The sequence below is a fragment of the Carassius carassius genome, chromosome 18, assembly GCF_963082965.1.
Source record: "Carassius carassius chromosome 18, fCarCar2.1, whole genome shotgun sequence".
Classification (NCBI taxonomy): domain Eukaryota; kingdom Metazoa; phylum Chordata; class Actinopteri; order Cypriniformes; family Cyprinidae; genus Carassius; species Carassius carassius.
This window is the reverse complement of record NC_081772.1, coordinates 31252564-31271638: the sequence shown is the minus strand read 5'-3', so window position 1 is coordinate 31271638 and position 19075 is coordinate 31252564. Positions and strand designations below refer to the sequence as shown.

Genomic DNA, 19075 nt, shown 5'->3' with positions numbered 1-19075 from the left:
GTAGTCGTGGCCGAGTGGTTAAGGCGATGGACTAGAAATCCATTGGGGTCTCCCCGCGCAGGTTCGAATCCTGCTGACTACGCTGTTTGCTGAAGGCCATGAGGCAAGGCATCCATGCATTTTTCACGGTCCTCGCACTTATTTGCGAAATGTCCAGTCCCTCTTCGATGGACAAACACGCCGCTGCTGCTTCTTGTATCAGGGCTCCAGGCGTTGTCTTGGGTGAGCCAGTGGCACGCCGTGATCGTATAGTGGTTAGTACTCTACGTTGTGGCTGCAGCAACACTGGTTCGAATCTGGGTCACGGCAACCCTTTGCCGTTGAGTATAAGGGAAGGTTGAAAATTTTTTACCACCTCATCTTTCTGCGTGATTTTGTTTCTGAAGCTTGGCCTGTGCAGGGTGCCACCAGACAAGGGGGCTTGCTTTCTAACATTAGGCGTAGTCGTGGCCGAGAGGTTAAGGCGATGGACTTGAAAACCATTGGGGTCTCCCTGTGCAGGTTTGAACTCTGCCGACTACGGGAGGGATTTGCAGTATTGCTTTAGCTTTCTGTGACGGTAATTGTGCCTTCTATGGTCCTTCGCTCTCTGTGCCATAACTGCTTCTAGCTTTCATCCTTGTGACACCTGCGTCTCTTCTGGGCAGCTTGTTGTAAAACTGCTGCTTTATAAAAGGTGAGAAGCCAGTGCTCCACAAGAGCCTGGATAGCTCAGTCGGTAGAGCATCAGACTTTTAATCTGAGGGTCCAGGGTTCAAGTCCCTGTTTGGGCGAAGGTCTGTCTGCTTTTGGCGGAGTCACCTTGCTATCACTACGGTCCATCTCTTCTTCTGAATCTGTACTGGAGCGGTGTTCCTTCCTGCTCCAGGGTATCAGTGCACCTCCCTTGTTTGGCACACCTGATTCTGATGGTCAGCTCGTTAGGAAAGCGCGCTCACAGAGTGAGTAGAATAAGACAGACCTCCGAATTGTGCAGTGCTGTCGGTCCCCAGGCCCAGCACTGAAAAACCCCATTACATAGGATGAGACATGGCAGCCTGATTTCTCCTCAGTGGGACTGCTGTTTTACCCGCTTCCAGGGCTAGCTTACAATCTCGGCTTGCTAGGTTGCAAGTAGGTCAGGCAGCAATGTGACACACAACAGGGCAGAAGGTGGTCTGCTTAATTCAAGTCCCTGTTTGGGCGAAGGTCAGTCTACAATTTGGAGGCCTCAGCTTGCTATCACTACGGGTCCATCTCTTCTGCTGACTCTGTATTAGAGCGATGTTCCTTCCTTCTCCCGGGGATCAGTGCATCTCCCTTGTTCGGCACACATGATTCTGATGGTCAGCCCTTTAGGAAAGAGAGCTCACGGAGTGAGTAGAATAAGACAGACCTCCCATTTGTGCAGTGCTGTCGGTCCCCAGGGCCAGTACTGAAAAACCCCATTACATAGGATGAGACATGGCAGCCTGAATTCTCCTTAGTGGGACTGCTGTTTTAGCCGCTTCCAGGGCTAGCTTACAATCTCGGCTTGCTAGGTTGCAAGTAGGTCAGGCAGCAGTGTTACAGACAACATGGCAGAAGGTGGTCTGCTTAATTCAAGTCCCTGTTTGGGCGAAGGTCAGTCTTCTTTTTGTAGGCCTCAGCTTGCTATCACTACGGTCTATCTCATCTGCTGACTCTGTACTAGAGCGATGTTCCTTCCTGCTCCCGGGGATCAGTGCATCTCCCTTGTTCGGCACACCTGATTCTGATGGTCAGCCCTTTAGGAAAGAGTGCTCACAGAGTGAGTAGAATAAGACAGACTTCCCAATTGTGCAGTGCTGTCGGTCCCCAGGGTCAGTACTGAAAAACCCCATTACATAGGATGAGACATGGCAGGCTGATTTCTCCTCAGTGGGACCGCTGTTTTACCCGCTTGCAGGGCTAGCTTGCAATCTCCGCTTGCTGACTGAGCTGGTTTGGTTGCAAGTAGGTCAGGCAGCAGTGTTGGACACAAACTGAGCAGAAATTGGTCTACTGCCGTAGTCGTGGCCGAGTGGTTAAGGTGATGGACTAGAAATCCATTAAGGTCTCCCCACGCAGGTTCGAATCCTGCCGACTACGCTATTTGCTGAAGGCCATGAGGCAAAGCATCCATGCATTTTTCATGGTCCTCGCACTTATTTGCGAAATGTCCAGTCCCTCTTCGATGATGAATCCGGGTCACGGCAACCCTTTGCCGTTGAATATACGTGAAGGTTGAAAATTTTTTACCACCTCATCTTTCTTCGTGATTTTGTTTCTGAAGCTTGGCCTGTGCAGGGCGCCATCAGACAAGGGGGCTTGCTTTCTAACATTAGGCGTAGTCGTGGCCGAGAGGTTAAGGCGATGGATTTGAAATCCATTGGGGTCTCCCTGCGCAGGTTCGAACTCTTCCCATTTCCGGAAGGATTTGCAGTATTGCTTTAGCTTTCTGTGACTGTAATTGTGCCATCTATGGTCCTTCGCTCTCTGTGCCATAACTGCTTCTAGCTTTCATCCTCGTGACACCTGTGTCTCTTCTGGGGAGCTTGTTTGAAAAATTGCTGCTTTATAAAAGGTGAGAAGCCAGTGCTCCACAAGAGCCCGGATAGCTCAGTCGGTAGTGCATCAGACTTTTAATCTGAGGGTCCAGGGTTCAAATCCCTGTTTGGGTGAAAGTCTGTCTGCTTTTGGCGGAGTCACCTTGCTATCACTACGGTCCATCTCTTCTTCTGAATCTGTACTGGAGCGGTGTTCCTTCCTGCTCCAGGGTATCAGTGCACCTCCCTTGTTTGGCACACCTGATTCTGATGGTCAGCTCGTTAGGAAAGCGCGCTCACAGAGTGAGTAGAATAAGACAGACCTCCGAATTGTGCAGTGCTGTCGGTCCCCAGGGCCAGCACTGAAAAACCCCATTACATAGGATGAGACATGGCAGCCTGATTTCTCCTCAGTGGGACTGCTGTTTTACCCGCTTCCAGGGCTAGCTTACAATCTCGGCTTGCTAGGTTGCAAGTAGGTCAGGCAGCAATGTGACACACAACAGGGCAGAAGGTGGTCTGCTTAATTCAAGTCCCTGTTTGGGCGAAGGTCAGTCTTCTTTTTGTAGGCCTCAGCTTGCTATCACTACGGGTCCATCTCTTCTGCTGACTCTGTATTAGAGCGATGTTCCTTCCTTCTCCCGGGGATCAGTGCATCTCCCTTGTTCGGCACACATGATTCTGATGGTCAGCCCTTTAGGAAAGAGTGCTCACGGAGTGAGTAGAATAAGACAGACCTCCCATTTGTGCAGTGCTGTCGGTCCCCAGGGCCAATACTGAAAAACCCCATTACATAGGATGAGACATGGCAGCCTGATTTCTCCTCAGTGGGACTGCTGTTTTAGCCGCTTCCAGGGCTAGCTTACAATCTCGGCTTGCTAGGTTGCAAGTAGGTCAGGCACCAGTGTTACACACAACATGGCAGAAGGTGGTCTGCTTAATTCAAGTCCCTGTTTGGGCGTAGGTCAGTCTTCTTTTTGTAGGCCTCAGCTTGCTATCACTACGGTCCATCTCTTCTGCTGACTCTGTACTAGAGCGATGTTCCTTTCTGCTCCCGGGGATTAGTGCATCTCCCTTGTTCGGCAAACCTGATTCTGATGGTCAGCCCTTTAGGAAAAAGTGCTCACAGAGTGAGTAGAATAAGACAGACTTCCCAATTGTGCAGTGCTGTCGGTCCCCAGGGCCAGTACTGAAAAACCCCATTACATAGGATGAGACATGGCAGCCTAATTTCTCCTCAGTGGGAGCGCTGTTTTACCCGCTTGCAAGGCTAGCTTGCAATCTCCGCTTGCTGACTGAGCTGGGTTGGTTGCAAGTAGGACAGGCAGCAGTGTTGGACACAAACTGAGCAGAGATTGGTCTACTCCTGTAGTCGTGGCCGAGTGGTTAAGGCGATGGACTAGAAATCCATTAAGGTCTCCCCACGCAGGTTCGAATCCTGCCGACTACACTGTTTGCTGAAGGCCATGAGGCAAAGCATCCATGCATTTTTCATGGTCCTCGCACTTATTTGCGAAATGTCCAGTCCCTCTTCGATGATGAATCCGGGTCACGGCAACCCTTTGCCGTTGAGTATACGGGAAGGTTGAAAATTTTTTACCATCTCATCTTTCTTCGTGATTTTGTTTCTGAAGCTTGGCCTGTGCAGGGCGCCATCAGACAAGGGGGCTTGCTTTCTAACATTAGGCGTAGTCGTGGCCGAGAGGTTAAGGCGATGGATTTGAAATCCATTGGGGTCTCCCTGCGCAGGTTCGAACTCTTCCCATTTCCGGAAGGATTTGCAGTATTGCTTTAGCTTTCTGTGACTGTAATTGTGCCATCTATGGTCCTTCGCTCTCTGTGCCATAACTGCTTCTAGCTTTCATCCTCGTGACACCTGTGTCTCTTCTGGGGAGCTTGTTTGAAAAATTGCTGCTTTATAAAAGGTGAGAAGCCAGTGCTCCACAAGAGCCCGGATAGCTCAGTCGGTAGAGCATCAGACTTTTAATCTGAGGGTCCAGGGTTCAAATCCCTGTTTGGGTGAAAGTCTGTCTGCTTTTGGCGGAGTCACCTTGCTATCACTACGGTCCATCTCTTCTTCTGAATCTGTACTGGAGCGGTGTTCCTTCCTGCTCCAGGGTATCAGTGCACCTCCCTTGTTTGGCACACCTGATTCTGATGGTCAGCTCGTTAGGAAAGCGCGCTCACAGAGTGAGTAGAATAAGACAGACCTCCGAATTGTGCAGTGCTGTCGGTCCCCAGGCCCAGCACTGAAAAACCCCATTACATAGGATGAGACATGGCAGCCTGATTTCTCCTCAGTGGGACTGCTGTTTTACCCGCTTCCAGGGCTAGCTTACAATCTCGGCTTGCTAGGTTGCAAGTAGGTCAGGCAGCAATGTGACACACAACAGGGCAGAAGGTGGTCTGCTTAATTCAAGTCCCTGTTTGGGCGAAGGTCAGTCTTCTTTTTGTAGGCCTCAGCTTGCTATCACTACGGGTCCATCTCTTCTGCTGACTCTGTATTAGAGCGATGTTCCTTCCTTCTCCCGGGGATCAGTGCATCTCCCTTGTTCGGCACACATGATTCTGATGGTCAGCCCTTTAGGAAAGAGTGCTCACGGAGTGAGTAGAATAAGACAGACCTCCCATTTGTGCAGTGCTGTCGGTCCCCAGGGCCAATACTGAAAAACCCCATTACATAGGATGAGACATGGCAGCCTGATTTCTCCTCAGTGGGACTGCTGTTTTAGCCGCTTCCAGGGCTAGCTTACAATCTCGGCTTGCTAGGTTGCAAGTAGGTCAGGCACCAGTGTTACACACAACATGGCAGAAGGTGGTCTGCTTAATTCAAGTCCCTGTTTGGGCGTAGGTCAGTCTTCTTTTTGTAGGCCTCAGCTTGCTATCACTACGGTCCATCTCTTCTGCTGACTCTGTACTAGAGCGATGTTCCTTTCTGCTCCCGGGGATTAGTGCATCTCCCTTGTTCGGCAAACCTGATTCTGATGGTCAGCCCTTTAGGAAAAAGTGCTCACAGAGTGAGTAGAATAAGACAGACTTCCCAATTGTGCAGTGCTGTCGGTCCCCAGGGCCAGTACTGAAAAACCCCATTACATAGGATGAGACATGGCAGCCTAATTTCTCCTCAGTGGGAGCGCTGTTTTACCCGCTTGCAAGGCTAGCTTGCAATCTCCGCTTGCTGACTGAGCTGGGTTGGTTGCAAGTAGGACAGGCAGCAGTGTTGGACACAAACTGAGCAGAGATTGGTCTACTCCTGTAGTCGTGGCCGAGTGGTTAAGGCGATGGACTAGAAATCCATTGGGGTCTCCCCGCGCAGGTTCGAATCCTGCTGACTAAGCTGTTTGCTGAAGGCCATGAGGCAAGGCATCCATGCATTTTTCACGGTCCTCGCACTTATTTGCGAAATGTCCAGTCCCTCTTCGATGGACAAACACGCCGCTGCTGCTTCTTGTATCAGGGCTCCAGGTGTTGTCTTGGGTGAGCCAGTGGCACGCCGTGATCGTATAGTGGTTAGTACTCTACGTTGTGGCTGCAGCAACACTGGTTCGAATCCGGGTCACGGCAACCCTTTGCCGTTGAGTATACGGGAAGGTTGAAAATTTTTTACCACCTCATCTTTCTGCGTGATTTTGTTTCTGAAGCTTGGCCTGTGCAGGGTGCCACCAGACAAGGGGGCTTGCTTTCTAACATTAGGCGTAGTCGTGGCCGAGAGGTTAAGGCGATGGACTTGAAAACCATTGGGGTCTCCCTGTGCAGGTTTGAACTCTGCCGACTACGGGAGGGATTTGCAGTATTGCTTTAGCTTTCTGTGACGGTAATTGTGCCTTCTATGGTCCTTCGCTCTCTGTGCCATAACTGCTTCTAGCTTTCATCCTTGTGACACCTGCGTCTCTTCTGGGCAGCTTGTTGTAAAACTGCTGCTTTATAAAAGGTGAGAAGCCAGTGCTCCACAAGAGCCTGGATAGCTCAGTCGGTAGAGCATCAGACTTTTAATTTGAGGGTCCAGGATTCAAGTCCCTGTTAGGGTGAAGGTCTGTCTGCTTTTGGCGGAGTCACCTTGCTATCACTACGGTCCATCTCTTCTTCTGAATCTGTACTGGAGCGGTGTTCCTTCCTGCTACAGGGTATAAGTGCACCTCCCTTGTTTGGCACACCTGATTCTGATGGTCAGCTCGTTAGGAAAGCGCGCTCACAGAGTGAGTAGAATAAGACAGACCTCCGAATTGTGCAGTGCTGTCGGTCCCCAGGCCCAGCACTGAAAAACCCCATTACATAGGATGAGACATGGCAGCCTGATTTCTCCTCAGTGGGACTGCTGTTTTAGCCGCTTCCAGGGCTAGCTTACAATCTCGGCTTGCTAGGTTGCAAGTAGGTCAGGCAGCAGTGTTACACACAACATGGCAGAAGGTGGTCTGCTTAATTCAAGTCCCTGTTTGGGCGAAGGTCAGTCTTCTTTTTGTAGGCCTCAGCTTGCTATCACTACGGTCCATCTCATCTGCTGACTCTGTACTAGAGCGATGTTCCTTCCTGCTCCCGGGGATCAGTGCATCTCCCTTGTTCGGCAAACTGATTCTGATGGTCAGCCCTTTAGAAAAGAGTGCTCACAGAGTGAGTAGAATAAGACAGACTTCCCAATTGTGCAGTGCTGTCGGTCCCCAGGGCCAGTACTGAAAAACCCCATTACATAGGATGAGACATGGCAGCCTGATTTCTCCTCAGTGGGAGCGCTGTTTTACCCGCTTGCAGGGCTAGCTTGCAATCTCCGATTGCTGACTGAGCTGGGTTGGTTGCAAGTAGGACAGGCAGCAGTGTTGGACACAAACTGAGCAGAAATTTGTCTACTCCTGTAGTCGTGGCCGAGTGGTTAAGGCGATGGACTAGAAATCCATTGGGGTCTCCCCGCGCAGGTTCGAATCCTGCCGACTACGCTGTTTGCTGAAGGCCATGAGGCAAAGCATCCATGCATTTTCCATGGTGCTCGCACTTATTTGCGAAATGTCAAGTCCCTCTTCGATGGACAAACACGCCGCTGCTGCTTCTTGTATCCGGGCTCCAGGGGTTGTCTTGGGTGGGCCAGTGGCACGCCGTGATCGTATAGTGGTTAGTACTCTGCGTTGTGGCCGCAGCAACCCCGGTTCGAATCCGGGTCACGGCAACCCTTTGCCGTTGAGTATACGGGAAGGTTGAAAATTTTTTACCACCTCATCTTTCTGCGTGATTTTGTTTCTGAAGCTTGGCCTGTGCAGGGCGCCATCAGACAAGGGGGCTTGCTTTCTAACATTAGGCGTAGTCGTGGCCGAGAGGTTAAGGCGATGGACTTGAAATCCATTGGGGTCTCCCTGCGCAGGTTCGAGCTCTGCCAACTACGGGAGGGATTTGCAGTGTTGCTTTAGCTTTCTGTGACGGTAATTGTGCCATCTATGGTCCTTCGCTCTCTGTGCCATAACTGCTTCTAGCTTTCATCCTCGTGACACCTGCGTCTCTTCTGGGCAGCTTGTTGTAAAATTGCTGCTTTATAAAAGGTGAGAAGCCAGTGCTCCACAAGCGCCCGGATAGCTCAGTCGGTAGAGCATCAGACTTTTAATCTGAGGGTCCAGGGTTCAAGTCACTGCTCGGGCGAAGGTCTGTCTGCTTTTGGCGGAGTCACCTTGCTATCACTATGGTCCATCTCTTCTTCTGAATCTGTACTGGAGCGGTGTTCCTTCCTGCTCCAGGGTATCAGTGCACCTCCTTTGTTTGGCACACCTGATTCTGATGGTCAGCTCGTTAGGAAAGCGCGCTCACAGAGTGAGTAGAATAAGACAGACCTCCGAATTGTGCAGTGCTGTCGGTCCCCAGGCCCAGCACTGAAAAACCCCATTACATAGGATGAGACATGACAGCCTGATTTCTCCTCAGTGGGACTGCTGTTTTACCCGCTTCCAGGGCTAGCTTACAATCTCGGCCTGCTAGGTTTTAAGTAGGTCAGGCAGCAATGTGACACACAACAGGGCAGAAGGTGGTCTGCTTAATTCAAGTCCCTGTTTGGGTGAAGGTCAGTCTTCTTTTTGTAGGCCTCAGCTTGCTATCACTACGGTCCATCTCATCTGCTGACTCTGTACTAGAGCGATGTTCCTTCCTGCTCCCGGGGATCAGTGCATCTCCATTGTTCGGCACACCTGATTCTGATGGTCAGCCCTTTAGGAAAGAGTGCTCACAGAGTGAGTAGAATAAGACAGACTTCCCAATTGTGCAGTGCTGTCGGTCCCCAGGGTCAGTACTGAAAAACCCCATTACATAGGATGAGACATGGCAGGCTGATTTCTCCTCAGTGGGACCGCTGTTTTACCCGCTTGCAGGGCTAGCTTGCAATCTCCGCTTGCTGACTGAGCTGGGTTGGTTGCAAGTAGGACAGGCAGCAGTGTTGGACACAAACTGAGCAGAGATTGGTCTACTCCTGTAGTCGTGGCCGAGTGGTTAAAGCGATGGACTAGAAATCCATTAAGGTCTCCCCACGCAGGTTCGAATCCTGCCGACTACGCTGTTTGCTGAAGGCCATGAGGCAAAGCATCCATGCATTTTTCATGGTCCTCGCACTTATTTGCGAAATGTCCAGTCCCTCTTCGATGATGAATCCGGGTCACGGCAACCCTTTGCCGTTGAGTATACGGGAAGGTTGAAAATTTTTTACCACCTCATCTTTCTTCGTGATTTTGTTTCTGAAGCTTGGCCTGTGCAGGGCGCCATCAGACAAGGGGGCTTGCTTTCTAACATTAGGCGTAGTCGTGGCCGAGAGGTTAAGGCGATGGATTTGAAATCCATTGGGGTCTCCCTGCGCAGGTTCGAACTCTTCCCATTTCCGGAAGGATTTGCAGTATTGCTTTAGCTTTCTGTGACTGTAATTGTGCCATCTATGGTCCTTCGCTCTCTGTGCCATAACTGCTTCTAGCTTTCATCCTCGTGACACCTGTGTCTCTTCTGGGGAGCTTGTTTGAAAAATTGCTGCTTTATAAAAGGTGAGAAGCCAGTGCTCCACAAGAGCCCGGATAGCTCAGTCGGTAGAGCATCAGACTTTTAATCTGAGGGTCCAGGGTTCAAATCCCTGTTTGGGTGAAAGTCTGTCTGCTTTTGGCGGAGTCACCTTGCTATCACTACGGTCCATCTCTTCTTCTGAATCTGTACTGGAGCGGTGTTCCTTCCTGCTCCAGGGTATCAGTGCACCTCCCTTGTTTGGCACACCTGATTCTGATGGTCAGCTCGTTAGGAAAGCGCGCTCACAGAGTGAGTAGAAAAAGACAGACCTCCGAATTGTGCAGTGCTGTCGGTCCCCAGGCCCAGCACTGAAAAACCCCATTACATAGGATGAGACATGGCAGCCTGATTTCTCCTCAGTGGGACTGCTGTTTTACCCGCTTCCAGGGCTAGCTTACAATCTCGGCTTGCTAGGTTGCAAGTAGGTCAGGCAGCAATGTGACACACAACAGGGCAGAAGGTGGTCTGCTTAATTCAAGTCCCTGTTTGGGCGAAGGTCAGTCTTCTTTTTGTAGGCCTCAGCTTGCTATCACTACGGGTCCATCTCTTCTGCTGACTCTGTATTAGAGCGATGTTCCTTCCTTCTCCCGGGGATCAGTGCATCTCCCTTGTTTGGCACACATGATTCTGATGGTCAGCCCTTTAGGAAAGAGTGCTCACGGAGTGAGTAGAATAAGACAGACCTCCCATTTGTGCAGTGCTGTCGGTCCCCAGGGCCAATACTGAAAAACCCCATTACATAGGATGAGACATGGCAGCCTGATTTCTCCTCAGTGGGACTGCTGTTTTAGCCGCTTCCAGGGCTAGCTTACAATCTCGGCTTGCTAGGTTGCAAGTAGGTCAGGCACCAGTGTTACACACAACATGGCAGAAGGTGGTCTGCTTAATTCAAGTCCCTGTTTGGGCGTAGGTCAGTCTTCTTTTTGTAGGCCTCAGCTTGCTATCACTACGGTCCATCTCTTCTGCTGACTCTGTACTAGAGCGATGTTCCTTTCTGCTCCCGGGGATTAGTGCATCTCCCTTGTTCGGCAAACCTGATTCTGATGGTCAGCCCTTTAGGAAAAAGTGCTCACAGAGTGAGTAGAATAAGACAGACATCCCAATTGTGCAGTGCTGTCGGTCCCCAGGGCCAGTACTGAAAAACCCCATTACATAGGATGAGACATGGCAGCCTAATTTCTCCTCAGTGGGAGCGCTGTTTTACCCGCTTGCAAGGCTAGCTTGCAATCTCCGCTTGCTGACTGAGCTGGGTTGGTTGCAAGTAGGACAGGCAGCAGTGTTGGACACAAACTGAGCAGAGATTGGTCTACTCCTGTAGTCGTGGCCGAGTGGTTAAGGCGATGGACTAGAAATCCATTAAGGTCTCCCCACGCAGGTTCGAATCCTGCCGACTACGCTGTTTGCTGAAGGCCATGAGGCAAAGCATCCATGCATTTTTCATGGTCCTCGCACTTATTTGCGAAATGTCCAGTCCCTCTTCGATGATGAATCCGGGTCACGGCAACCCTTTGCCGTTGAGTATACGGGAAGGTTGAAAATTTTTTACCACCTCATCTTACTTCGTGATTTTGTTTCTGAAGCTTGGCCTGTGCAGGGCGCCATCAGACAAGGGGGCTTGCTTTCTAACATTAGGCGTAGTCGTGGCCGAGAGGTTAAGGCGATGGATTTGAAATCCATTGGGGTCTCCCTGCGCAGGTTCGAACTCTTCCCATTTCCGGAAGGATTTGCAGTATTGCTTTAGCTTTCTGTGACTGTAATTGTGCCATCTATGGTCCTTCGCTCTCTGTGCCATAACTGCTTCTAGCTTTCATCCTCGTGACACCTGTGTCTCTTCTGGGGAGCTTGTTTGAAAAATTGCTGCTTTATAAAAGGTGAGAAGCCAGTGCTCCACAAGAGCCCGGATAGCTCAGTCGGTAGAGCATCAGACTTTTAATCTGAGGGTCCAGGGTTCAAATCCCTGTTTGGGTGAAAGTCTGTCTGCTTTTGGCGGAGTCACCTTGCTATCACTACGGTCCATCTCTTCTTCTGAATCTGTACTGGAGCGGTGTTCCTTCCTGCTCCAGGGTATCAGTGCACCTCCCTTGTTTGGCACACCTGATTCTGATGGTCAGCTCGTTAGGAAAGCGCGCTCACAGAGTGAGTAGAATAAGACAGACCTCCGAATTGTGCAGTGCTGTCGGTCCCCAGGCCCAGCACTGAAAAACCCCATTACATAGGATGAGACATGGCAGCCTGATTTCTCCTCAGTGGGACTGCTGTTTTACCCGCTTCCAGGGCTAGCTTACAATCTCGGTTTGCTAGGTTGCAAGTAGGTCAGGCAGCAATGTGACACACAACAGGGCAGAAGGTGGTCTGCTTAATTCAAGTCCCTGTTTGGGCGAAGGTCAGTCTTCTTTTTGTAGGCCTCAGCTTGCTATCACTACGGGTCCATCTCTTCTGCTGACTCTGTATTAGAGCGATGTTCCTTCCTTCTCCCGGGGATCAGTGCATCTCCCTTGTTCGGCACACATGATTCTGATGGTCAGCCCTTTAGGAAAGAGTGCTCACGGAGTGAGTAGAATAAGACAGACCTCCCATTTGTGCAGTGCTGTCGGTCCCCAGGGCCAATACTGAAAAACCCCATTACATAGGATGAGACATGGCAGCCTGATTTCTCCTCAGTGGGACTGCTGTTTTAGCCGCTTCCAGGGCTAGCTTACAATCTCGGCTTGCTAGGTTGCAAGTAGGTCAGGCACCAGTGTTACACACAACATGGCAGAAGGTGGTCTGCTTAATTCAAGTCCCTGTTTGGGCGTAGGTCAGTCTTCTTTTTGTAGGCCTCAGCTTGCTATCACTACGGTCCATCTCTTCTGCTGACTCTGTACTAGAGCGATGTTCCTTTCTGCTCCCGGGGATTAGTGCATCTCCCTTGTTCGGCAAACCTGATTCTGATGGTCAGCCCTTTAGGAAAAAGTGCTCACAGAGTGAGTAGAATAAGACAGACTTCCCAATTGTGCAGTGCTGTCGGTCCCCAGGGCCAGTACTGAAAAACCCCATTACATAGGATGAGACATGGCAGCCTAATTTCTCCTCAGTGGGAGCGCTGTTTTACCCGCTTGCAAGGCTAGCTTGCAATCTCCGCTTGCTGACTGAGCTGGGTTGGTTGCAAGTAGGACAGGCAGCAGTGTTGGACACAAACTGAGCAGAGATTGTTTTACTCCTGTAGTCGTGGCCGAGTGGTTAAGGCGATGGACTAGAAATCCATTGGGGTCTCCCCGCGCAGGTTCGAATCCTGCTGACTACGCTGTTTGCTGAAGGCCATGAGGCAAGGCATCCATGCATTTTTCACGGTCCTCGCACTTATTTGCGAAATGTCCAGTCCCTCTTCGATGGACAAACACGCCGCTGCTGCTTCTTGTATCAGGGCTCCAGGCGTTGTCTTGGGTGAGCCAGTGGCACGCCGTGATCGTATAGTGGTTAGTACTCTACGTTGTGGCTGCAGCAACACTGGTTCGAATCCGGGTCACGGCAACCCTTTGCCTTTGAGTATAAGGGAAGGTTGAAAATTTTTTACCACCTCATCTTTCTGCGTGATTTTGTTTCTGAAGCTTGGCCTGTGCAGGGTGCCACCAGACAAGGGGGCTTGCTTTCTAACATTAGGCGTAGTCGTGGCCGAGAGGTTAAGGCGATGGACTTGAAAACCATTGGGGTCTCCCTGTGCAGGTTTGAACTCTGCCGACTACGGGAGGGATTTGCAGTATTGCTTTAGCTTTCTGTGACGGTAATTGTGCCTTCTATGGTCCTTCGCTCTCTGTGCCATAACTGCTTCTAGCTTTCATCCTTGTGACACCTGCGTCTCTTCTGGGCAGCTTGTTGTAAAACTGCTGCTTTATAAAAGGTGAGAAGCCAGTGCTCCACAAGAGCCTGGATAGCTCAGTCGGTAGAGCATCAGACTTTTAATCTGAGGGTCCAGGGTTCAAGTCCCTGTTTGGGCGAAGGTCTGTCTGCTTTTGGCGGAGTCACCTTGCTATCACTACGGTCCATCTCTTCTTCTGAATCTGTACTGGAGCGGTGTTCCTTCCTGCTCCAGGGTATCAGCGCACCTCCCTTGTTTGGCACACCTGATTCTGATGGTCAGCTCGTTAGGAAAGCGCGCTCACAGAGTGAGTAGAATAAGACAGACCTCCGAATTGTGCAGTGTTGTCGGTCCCCAGGCCCAGCACTGAAAAACCCCATTACATAGGATGAGACATGGCAGCCTGATTTCTCCTCAGTGGGACTGCTGTTTTACCCGCTTCCAGGGCTAGCTTACAATCTCGGCTTGCTAGGCTGCAAGTAGGTCAGGCAGCAATGTGACACACAACAGGGCAGAAGGTGGTCTGCTTAATTCAAGTCCCTGTTTGGGCGAAGGTCAGTCTACAATTTGGAGGCCTCAGCTTGCTATCACTACGGGTCCATCTCTTCTGCTGACTCTGTATTAGAGCGATGTTCCTTCCTTCTCCCGGGGATCAGTGCATCTCCCTTGTTCGGCACACATGATTCTGATGGTCAGCCCTTTAGGAAAGAGAGCTCACGGAGTGAGTAGAATAAGACAGACCTCCCATTTGTGCAGTGCTGTCGGTCCCCAGGGCCAGTACTGAAAAACCCCATTACATAGGATGAGACATGGCAGCCTGAATTCTCCTTAGTGGGACTGCTGTTTTAGCCGCTTCCAGGGCTAGCTTACAATCTCGGCTTGCTAGGTTGCAAGTAGGTCAGGCAGCAGTGTTACAGACAACATGGCAGAAGGTGGTCTGCTTAATTCAAGTCCCTGTTTGGGCGAAGGTCAGTCTTCTTTTTGTAGGCCTCAGCTTGCTATCACTACGGTCTATCTCATCTGCTGACTCTGTACTAGAGCGATGTTCCTTCCTGCTCCCGGGGATCAGTGCATCTCCCTTGTTCGGCACACCTGATTCTGATGGTCAGCCCTTTAGGAAAGAGTGCTCACAGAGTGAGTAGAATAAGACAGACTTCCCAATTGTGCAGTGCTGTCGGTCCCCAGGGTCAGTACTGAAAAACCCCATTACATAGGATGAGACATGGCAGGCTGATTTCTCCTCAGTGGGACCGCTGTTTTACCCGCTTGCAGGGCTAGCTTGCAATCTCCGCTTGCTGACTGAGCTGGTTTGGTTGCAAGTAGGTCAGGCAGCAGTGTTGGACACAAACTGAGCAGAAATTGGTCTACTGCCGTAGTCGTGGCCGAGTGGTTAAGGTGATGGACTAGAAATCCATTAAGGTCTCCCCACGCAGGTTCGAATCCTGCCGACTACGCTGTTTGCTGAAGGCCATGAGGCAAAGCATCCATGCATTTTTCATGGTCCTCGCACTTATTTGCGAAATGTCCAGTCCCTCTTCGATGATGAATCCGGGTCACGGCAACCCTTTGCCGTTGAGTATACGGGAAGGTTGAAAATTTTTTACCACCTCATCTTACTTCGTGATTTTGTTTCTGAAGCTTGGCCTGTGCAGGGCGCCATCAGACAAGGGGGCTTGCTTTCTAACATTAGGCGTAGTCGTGGCCGAGAGGTTAAGGCGATGGATTTGAAATCCATTGGGGTCTCCCTGCGCAGGTTCGAACTCTTCCCATTTCCGGAAGGATTTGCAGTATTGCTTTAGCTTTCTGTGACTGTAATTGTGCCATCTATGGTCCTTCGCTCTCTGTGCCATAACTGCTTCTAGCTTTCATCCTCGTGACACCTGTGTCTCTTCTGGGGAGCTTGTTTGAAAAATTGCTGCTTTATAAAAGGTGAGAAGCCAGTGCTCCACAAGAGCCCGGATAGCTCAGTCGGTAGAGCATCAGACTTTTAATCTGAGGGTCCAGGGTTCAAATCCCTGTTTGGGTGAAAGTCTGTCTGCTTTTGGCGGAGTCACCTTGCTATCACTACGGTCCATCTCTTCTTCTGAATCTGTACTGGAGCGGTGTTCCTTCCTGCTCCAGGGTATCAGTGCACCTCCCTTGTTTGGCACACCTGATTCTGATGGTCAGCTCGTTAGGAAAGCGCGCTCACAGAGTGAGTAGAATAAGACAGACCTCCGAATTGTGCAGTGCTGTCGGTCCCCAGGCCCAGCACTGAAAAACCCCATTACATAGGATGAGACATGGCAGCCTGATTTCTCCTCAGTGGGACTGCTGTTTTACCCGCTTCCAGGGCTAGCTTACAATCTCGGTTTGCTAGGTTGCAAGTAGGTCAGGCAGCAATGTGACACACAACAGGGCAGAAGGTGGTCTGCTTAATTCAAGTCCCTGTTTGGGCGAAGGTCAGTCTTCTTTTTGTAGGCCTCAGCTTGCTATCACTACGGGTCCATCTCTTCTGCTGACTCTGTATTAGAGCGATGTTCCTTCCTTCTCCCGGGGATCAGTGCATCTCCCTTGTTCGGCACACATGATTCTGATGGTCAGCCCTTTAGGAAAGAGTGCTCACGGAGTGAGTAGAATAAGACAGACCTCCCATTTGTGCAGTGCTGTCGGTCCCCAGGGCCAATACTGAAAAACCCCATTACATAGGATGAGACATGGCAGCCTGATTTCTCCTCAGTGGGACTGCTGTTTTAGCCGCTTCCAGGGCTAGCTTACAATCTCGGCTTGCTAGGTTGCAAGTAGGTCAGGCACCAGTGTTACACACAACATGGCAGAAGGTGGTCTGCTTAATTCAAGTCCCTGTTTGGGCGTAGGTCAGTCTTCTTTTTGTAGGCCTCAGCTTGCTATCACTACGGTCCATCTCTTCTGCTGACTCTGTACTAGAGCGATGTTCCTTTCTGCTCCCGGGGATTAGTGCATCTCCCTTGTTCGGCAAACCTGATTCTGATGGTCAGCCCTTTAGGAAAAAGTGCTCACAGAGTGAGTAGAATAAGACAGATTTCCCAATTGTGCAGTGCTGTCGGTCCCCAGGGCCAGTACTGAAAAACCCCATTACATAGGATGAGACATGGCAGCCTAATTTCTCCTCAGTGGGAGCGCTGTTTTACCCGCTTGCAAGGCTAGCTTGCAATCTCCGCTTGCTGACTGAGCTGGGTTGGTTGCAAGTAGGACAGGCAGCAGTGTTGGACACAAACTGAGCAGAGATTGTTTTACTCCTGTAGTCGTGGCCGAGTGGTTAAGGCGATGGACTAGAAATCCATTGGGGTCTCCCCGCGCAGGTTCGAATCCTGCTGACTACGCTGTTTGCTGAAGGCCATGAGGCAAGGCATCCATGCATTTTTCACGGTCCTCGCACTTATTTGCGAAATGTCCAGTCCCTCTTCGATGGACAAACACGCCGCTGCTGCTTCTTGTATCAGGGCTCCAGGCGTTGTCTTGGGTGAGCCAGTGGCACGCCGTGATCGTATAGTGGTTAGTACTCTACGTTGTGGCTGCAGCAACACTGGTTCGAATCCGGGTCACGGCAACCCTTTGCCGTTGAGTATAAGGGAAGGTTGAAAATTTTTTACCACCTCATCTTTCTGCGTGATTTTGTTTCTGAAGCTTGGCCTGTGCAGGGTGCCACCAGACAAGGGGGCTTGCTTTCTAACATTAGGCGTAGTCGTGGCCGAGAGGTTAAGGCGATGGACTTGAAAACCATTGGGGTCTCCCTGTGCAGGTTTGAACTCTGCCGACTACGGGAGGGATTTGCAGTATTGCTTTAGCTTTCTGTGACGGTAATTGTGCCTTCTATGGTCCTTCGCTCTCTGTGCCATAACTGCTTCTAGCTTTCATCCTTGTGACACCTGCGTCTCTTCTGGGCAGCTTGTTGTAAAACTGCTGCTTTATAAAAGGTGAGAAGCCAGTGCTCCACAAGAGCCTGGATAGCTCAGTCGGTAGAGCATCAGACTTTTAATCTGAGGGTCCAGGGTTCAAGTCCCTGTTTGGGCGAAGGTCTGTCTGCTTTTGGCGGAGTCACCTTGCTATCACTACGGTCCATCTCTTCTTCTGAATCTGTACTGGAGCGGTGTTCCTTCCTGCTCCAGGGTATCAGTGCACCTCCCTTGTTTGGCACACCTGATTCTGATGGTCAGCTCGTTAGGAAAGCGCGCTCACAGAGTGAGTAGAATAAGACAGACCTCCGAATTGTGCAGTGCTGTCGGTCCCCAGGCCCAGCACTGAAAAACCCCATTACATAGGATGAGACATGGCAGCCTGATTTCTCCTCAGTGGGACTGCTGTTTTACCCGCTTCCAGGGCTAGCTTACAATCTCGGCTTGCTAGGCTGCAAGTAGGTCAGGCAGCAATGTGACACACAACAGGGCAGAAGGTGGTCTGCTTAATTCAAGTCCCTGTTTGGGCGAAGGTCAGTCTACAATTTGGAGGCCTCAGCTTGCTATCACTACGGGTCCATCTCTTCTGCTGACTCTGTATTAGAGCGATGTTCCTTCCTTCTCCCGGGGATCAGTGCATCTCCCTTGTTCGGCACACATGATTCTGATGGTCAGCCCTTTAGGAAAGAGAGCTCACGGAGTGAGTAGAATAAGACAGACCTCCCATTTGTGCAGTGCTGTCGGTCCCCAGGGCCAGTACTGAAAAACCCCATTACATAGGATGAGACATGGCAGCCTGAATTCTCCTTAGTGGGACTGCTGTTTTAGCCGCTTCCAGGGCTAGCTTACAATCTCGGCTTGCTAGGTTGCAAGTAGGTCAGGCAGCAGTGTTACAGACAACATGGCAGAAGGTGGTCTGCTTAATTCAAGTCCCTGTTTGGGCGAAGGTCAGTCTTCTTTTTGTAGGCCTCAGCTTGCTATCACTACGGTCTATCTCATCTGCTGACTCTGTACTAGAGCGATGTTCCTTCCTGCTCCCGGGGATCAGTGCATCTCCCTTGTTCGGCACACCTGATTCTGATGGTCAGCCCTTTAGGAAAGAGTGCTCACAGAGTGAGTAGAATAAGACAGACTTCCCAATTGTGCAGTGCTGTCGGTCCCCAGGGTCAGTACTGAAAAACCCCATTACATAGGATGAGACATGGCAGGCTGATTTCTCCTCAGTGGGACCGCTGTTTTACCCGCTTGCAGGGCTAGCTTGCAATCTCCGCTTGCTGACTGAGCTGGTTTGGTTGCAAGTAGGTCAGGCAGCAGTGTTGGACACAAACTGAGCAGAAATTGGTCTACTGCCGTAGTCGTGGCCGAGTGGTTAAGGTGATGGACTAGAAATCCATTAAGGTCTCCCCACGCAGGTTCGAATCCTGCCGACTACGCTGTTTGCTGAAGGCCATGAGGCAAAGCATCCATGCATTTTTCATGGTCCTCGCACTTATTTGCGAAATGTCCAGTCCCTCTTCGATGATGAATCCGGGTCACGGCAACCCTTTGCCGTTGAGTATACGGGAAGGTTGAAAATTTTTTACCACCTCATCTTTCTTCGTGATTTTGTTTCTGAAGCTTGGCCTGTGCAGGGCGCCATCAGACAAGGGGGCTTGCTTTCTAACATTAGGCGTAGTCGTGGCCGAGAGGTTAAGGCGATGGATTTGAAATCCATTGGGGTCTCCCTGCGCAGGTTCGAACTCTTCCCATTTCCGGAAGGATTTGCAGTATTGCTTTAGCTTTCTGTGACT

General features: G+C 50.7%; 14 non-coding genes across 14 annotated transcripts; all 14 read left to right on the top strand.

Moving 5' to 3' along the window:
* On the top strand, nucleotides 1-82 carry trnas-aga (transfer RNA serine (anticodon AGA)). Its single transcript has one exon. It is a non-coding gene; the product is annotated as a tRNA-Ser (tRNA).
* Nucleotides 83-700: 618 nt separating this feature from the next.
* Nucleotides 701-773, top strand: trnak-uuu (transfer RNA lysine (anticodon UUU)). Its single transcript has one exon. It is a non-coding gene; the product is annotated as a tRNA-Lys (tRNA).
* Nucleotides 774-3893: 3120 nt separating this feature from the next.
* Nucleotides 3894-3975, top strand: trnas-aga (transfer RNA serine (anticodon AGA)). Its single transcript has one exon. It is a non-coding gene; the product is annotated as a tRNA-Ser (tRNA).
* Nucleotides 3976-4474: 499 nt separating this feature from the next.
* On the top strand, nucleotides 4475-4547 carry trnak-uuu (transfer RNA lysine (anticodon UUU)). Its single transcript has one exon. It is a non-coding gene; the product is annotated as a tRNA-Lys (tRNA).
* A 1233-nt stretch (nucleotides 4548-5780) lies between these two features.
* trnas-aga (transfer RNA serine (anticodon AGA)) lies at nucleotides 5781-5862 on the top strand. Its single transcript has one exon. It is a non-coding gene; the product is annotated as a tRNA-Ser (tRNA).
* Nucleotides 5863-7371: 1509 nt separating this feature from the next.
* trnas-aga (transfer RNA serine (anticodon AGA)) lies at nucleotides 7372-7453 on the top strand. Its single transcript has one exon. It is a non-coding gene; the product is annotated as a tRNA-Ser (tRNA).
* Nucleotides 7454-7608: 155 nt separating this feature from the next.
* trnah-gug (transfer RNA histidin (anticodon GUG)) lies at nucleotides 7609-7680 on the top strand. The gene has a single exon. It is a non-coding gene; the product is annotated as a tRNA-His (tRNA).
* A 1864-nt stretch (nucleotides 7681-9544) lies between these two features.
* On the top strand, nucleotides 9545-9617 carry trnak-uuu (transfer RNA lysine (anticodon UUU)). Its single transcript has one exon. It is a non-coding gene; the product is annotated as a tRNA-Lys (tRNA).
* A 1814-nt stretch (nucleotides 9618-11431) lies between these two features.
* On the top strand, nucleotides 11432-11504 carry trnak-uuu (transfer RNA lysine (anticodon UUU)). Its single transcript has one exon. It is a non-coding gene; the product is annotated as a tRNA-Lys (tRNA).
* A 1233-nt stretch (nucleotides 11505-12737) lies between these two features.
* Nucleotides 12738-12819, top strand: trnas-aga (transfer RNA serine (anticodon AGA)). Its single transcript has one exon. It is a non-coding gene; the product is annotated as a tRNA-Ser (tRNA).
* A 618-nt stretch (nucleotides 12820-13437) lies between these two features.
* On the top strand, nucleotides 13438-13510 carry trnak-uuu (transfer RNA lysine (anticodon UUU)). The gene has a single exon. It is a non-coding gene; the product is annotated as a tRNA-Lys (tRNA).
* Nucleotides 13511-15324: 1814 nt separating this feature from the next.
* trnak-uuu (transfer RNA lysine (anticodon UUU)) lies at nucleotides 15325-15397 on the top strand. The gene has a single exon. It is a non-coding gene; the product is annotated as a tRNA-Lys (tRNA).
* A 1233-nt stretch (nucleotides 15398-16630) lies between these two features.
* trnas-aga (transfer RNA serine (anticodon AGA)) lies at nucleotides 16631-16712 on the top strand. Its single transcript has one exon. It is a non-coding gene; the product is annotated as a tRNA-Ser (tRNA).
* Nucleotides 16713-17330: 618 nt separating this feature from the next.
* On the top strand, nucleotides 17331-17403 carry trnak-uuu (transfer RNA lysine (anticodon UUU)). The gene has a single exon. It is a non-coding gene; the product is annotated as a tRNA-Lys (tRNA).
* The last annotated feature ends 1672 nt before the right edge of the window (nucleotides 17404-19075 follow it).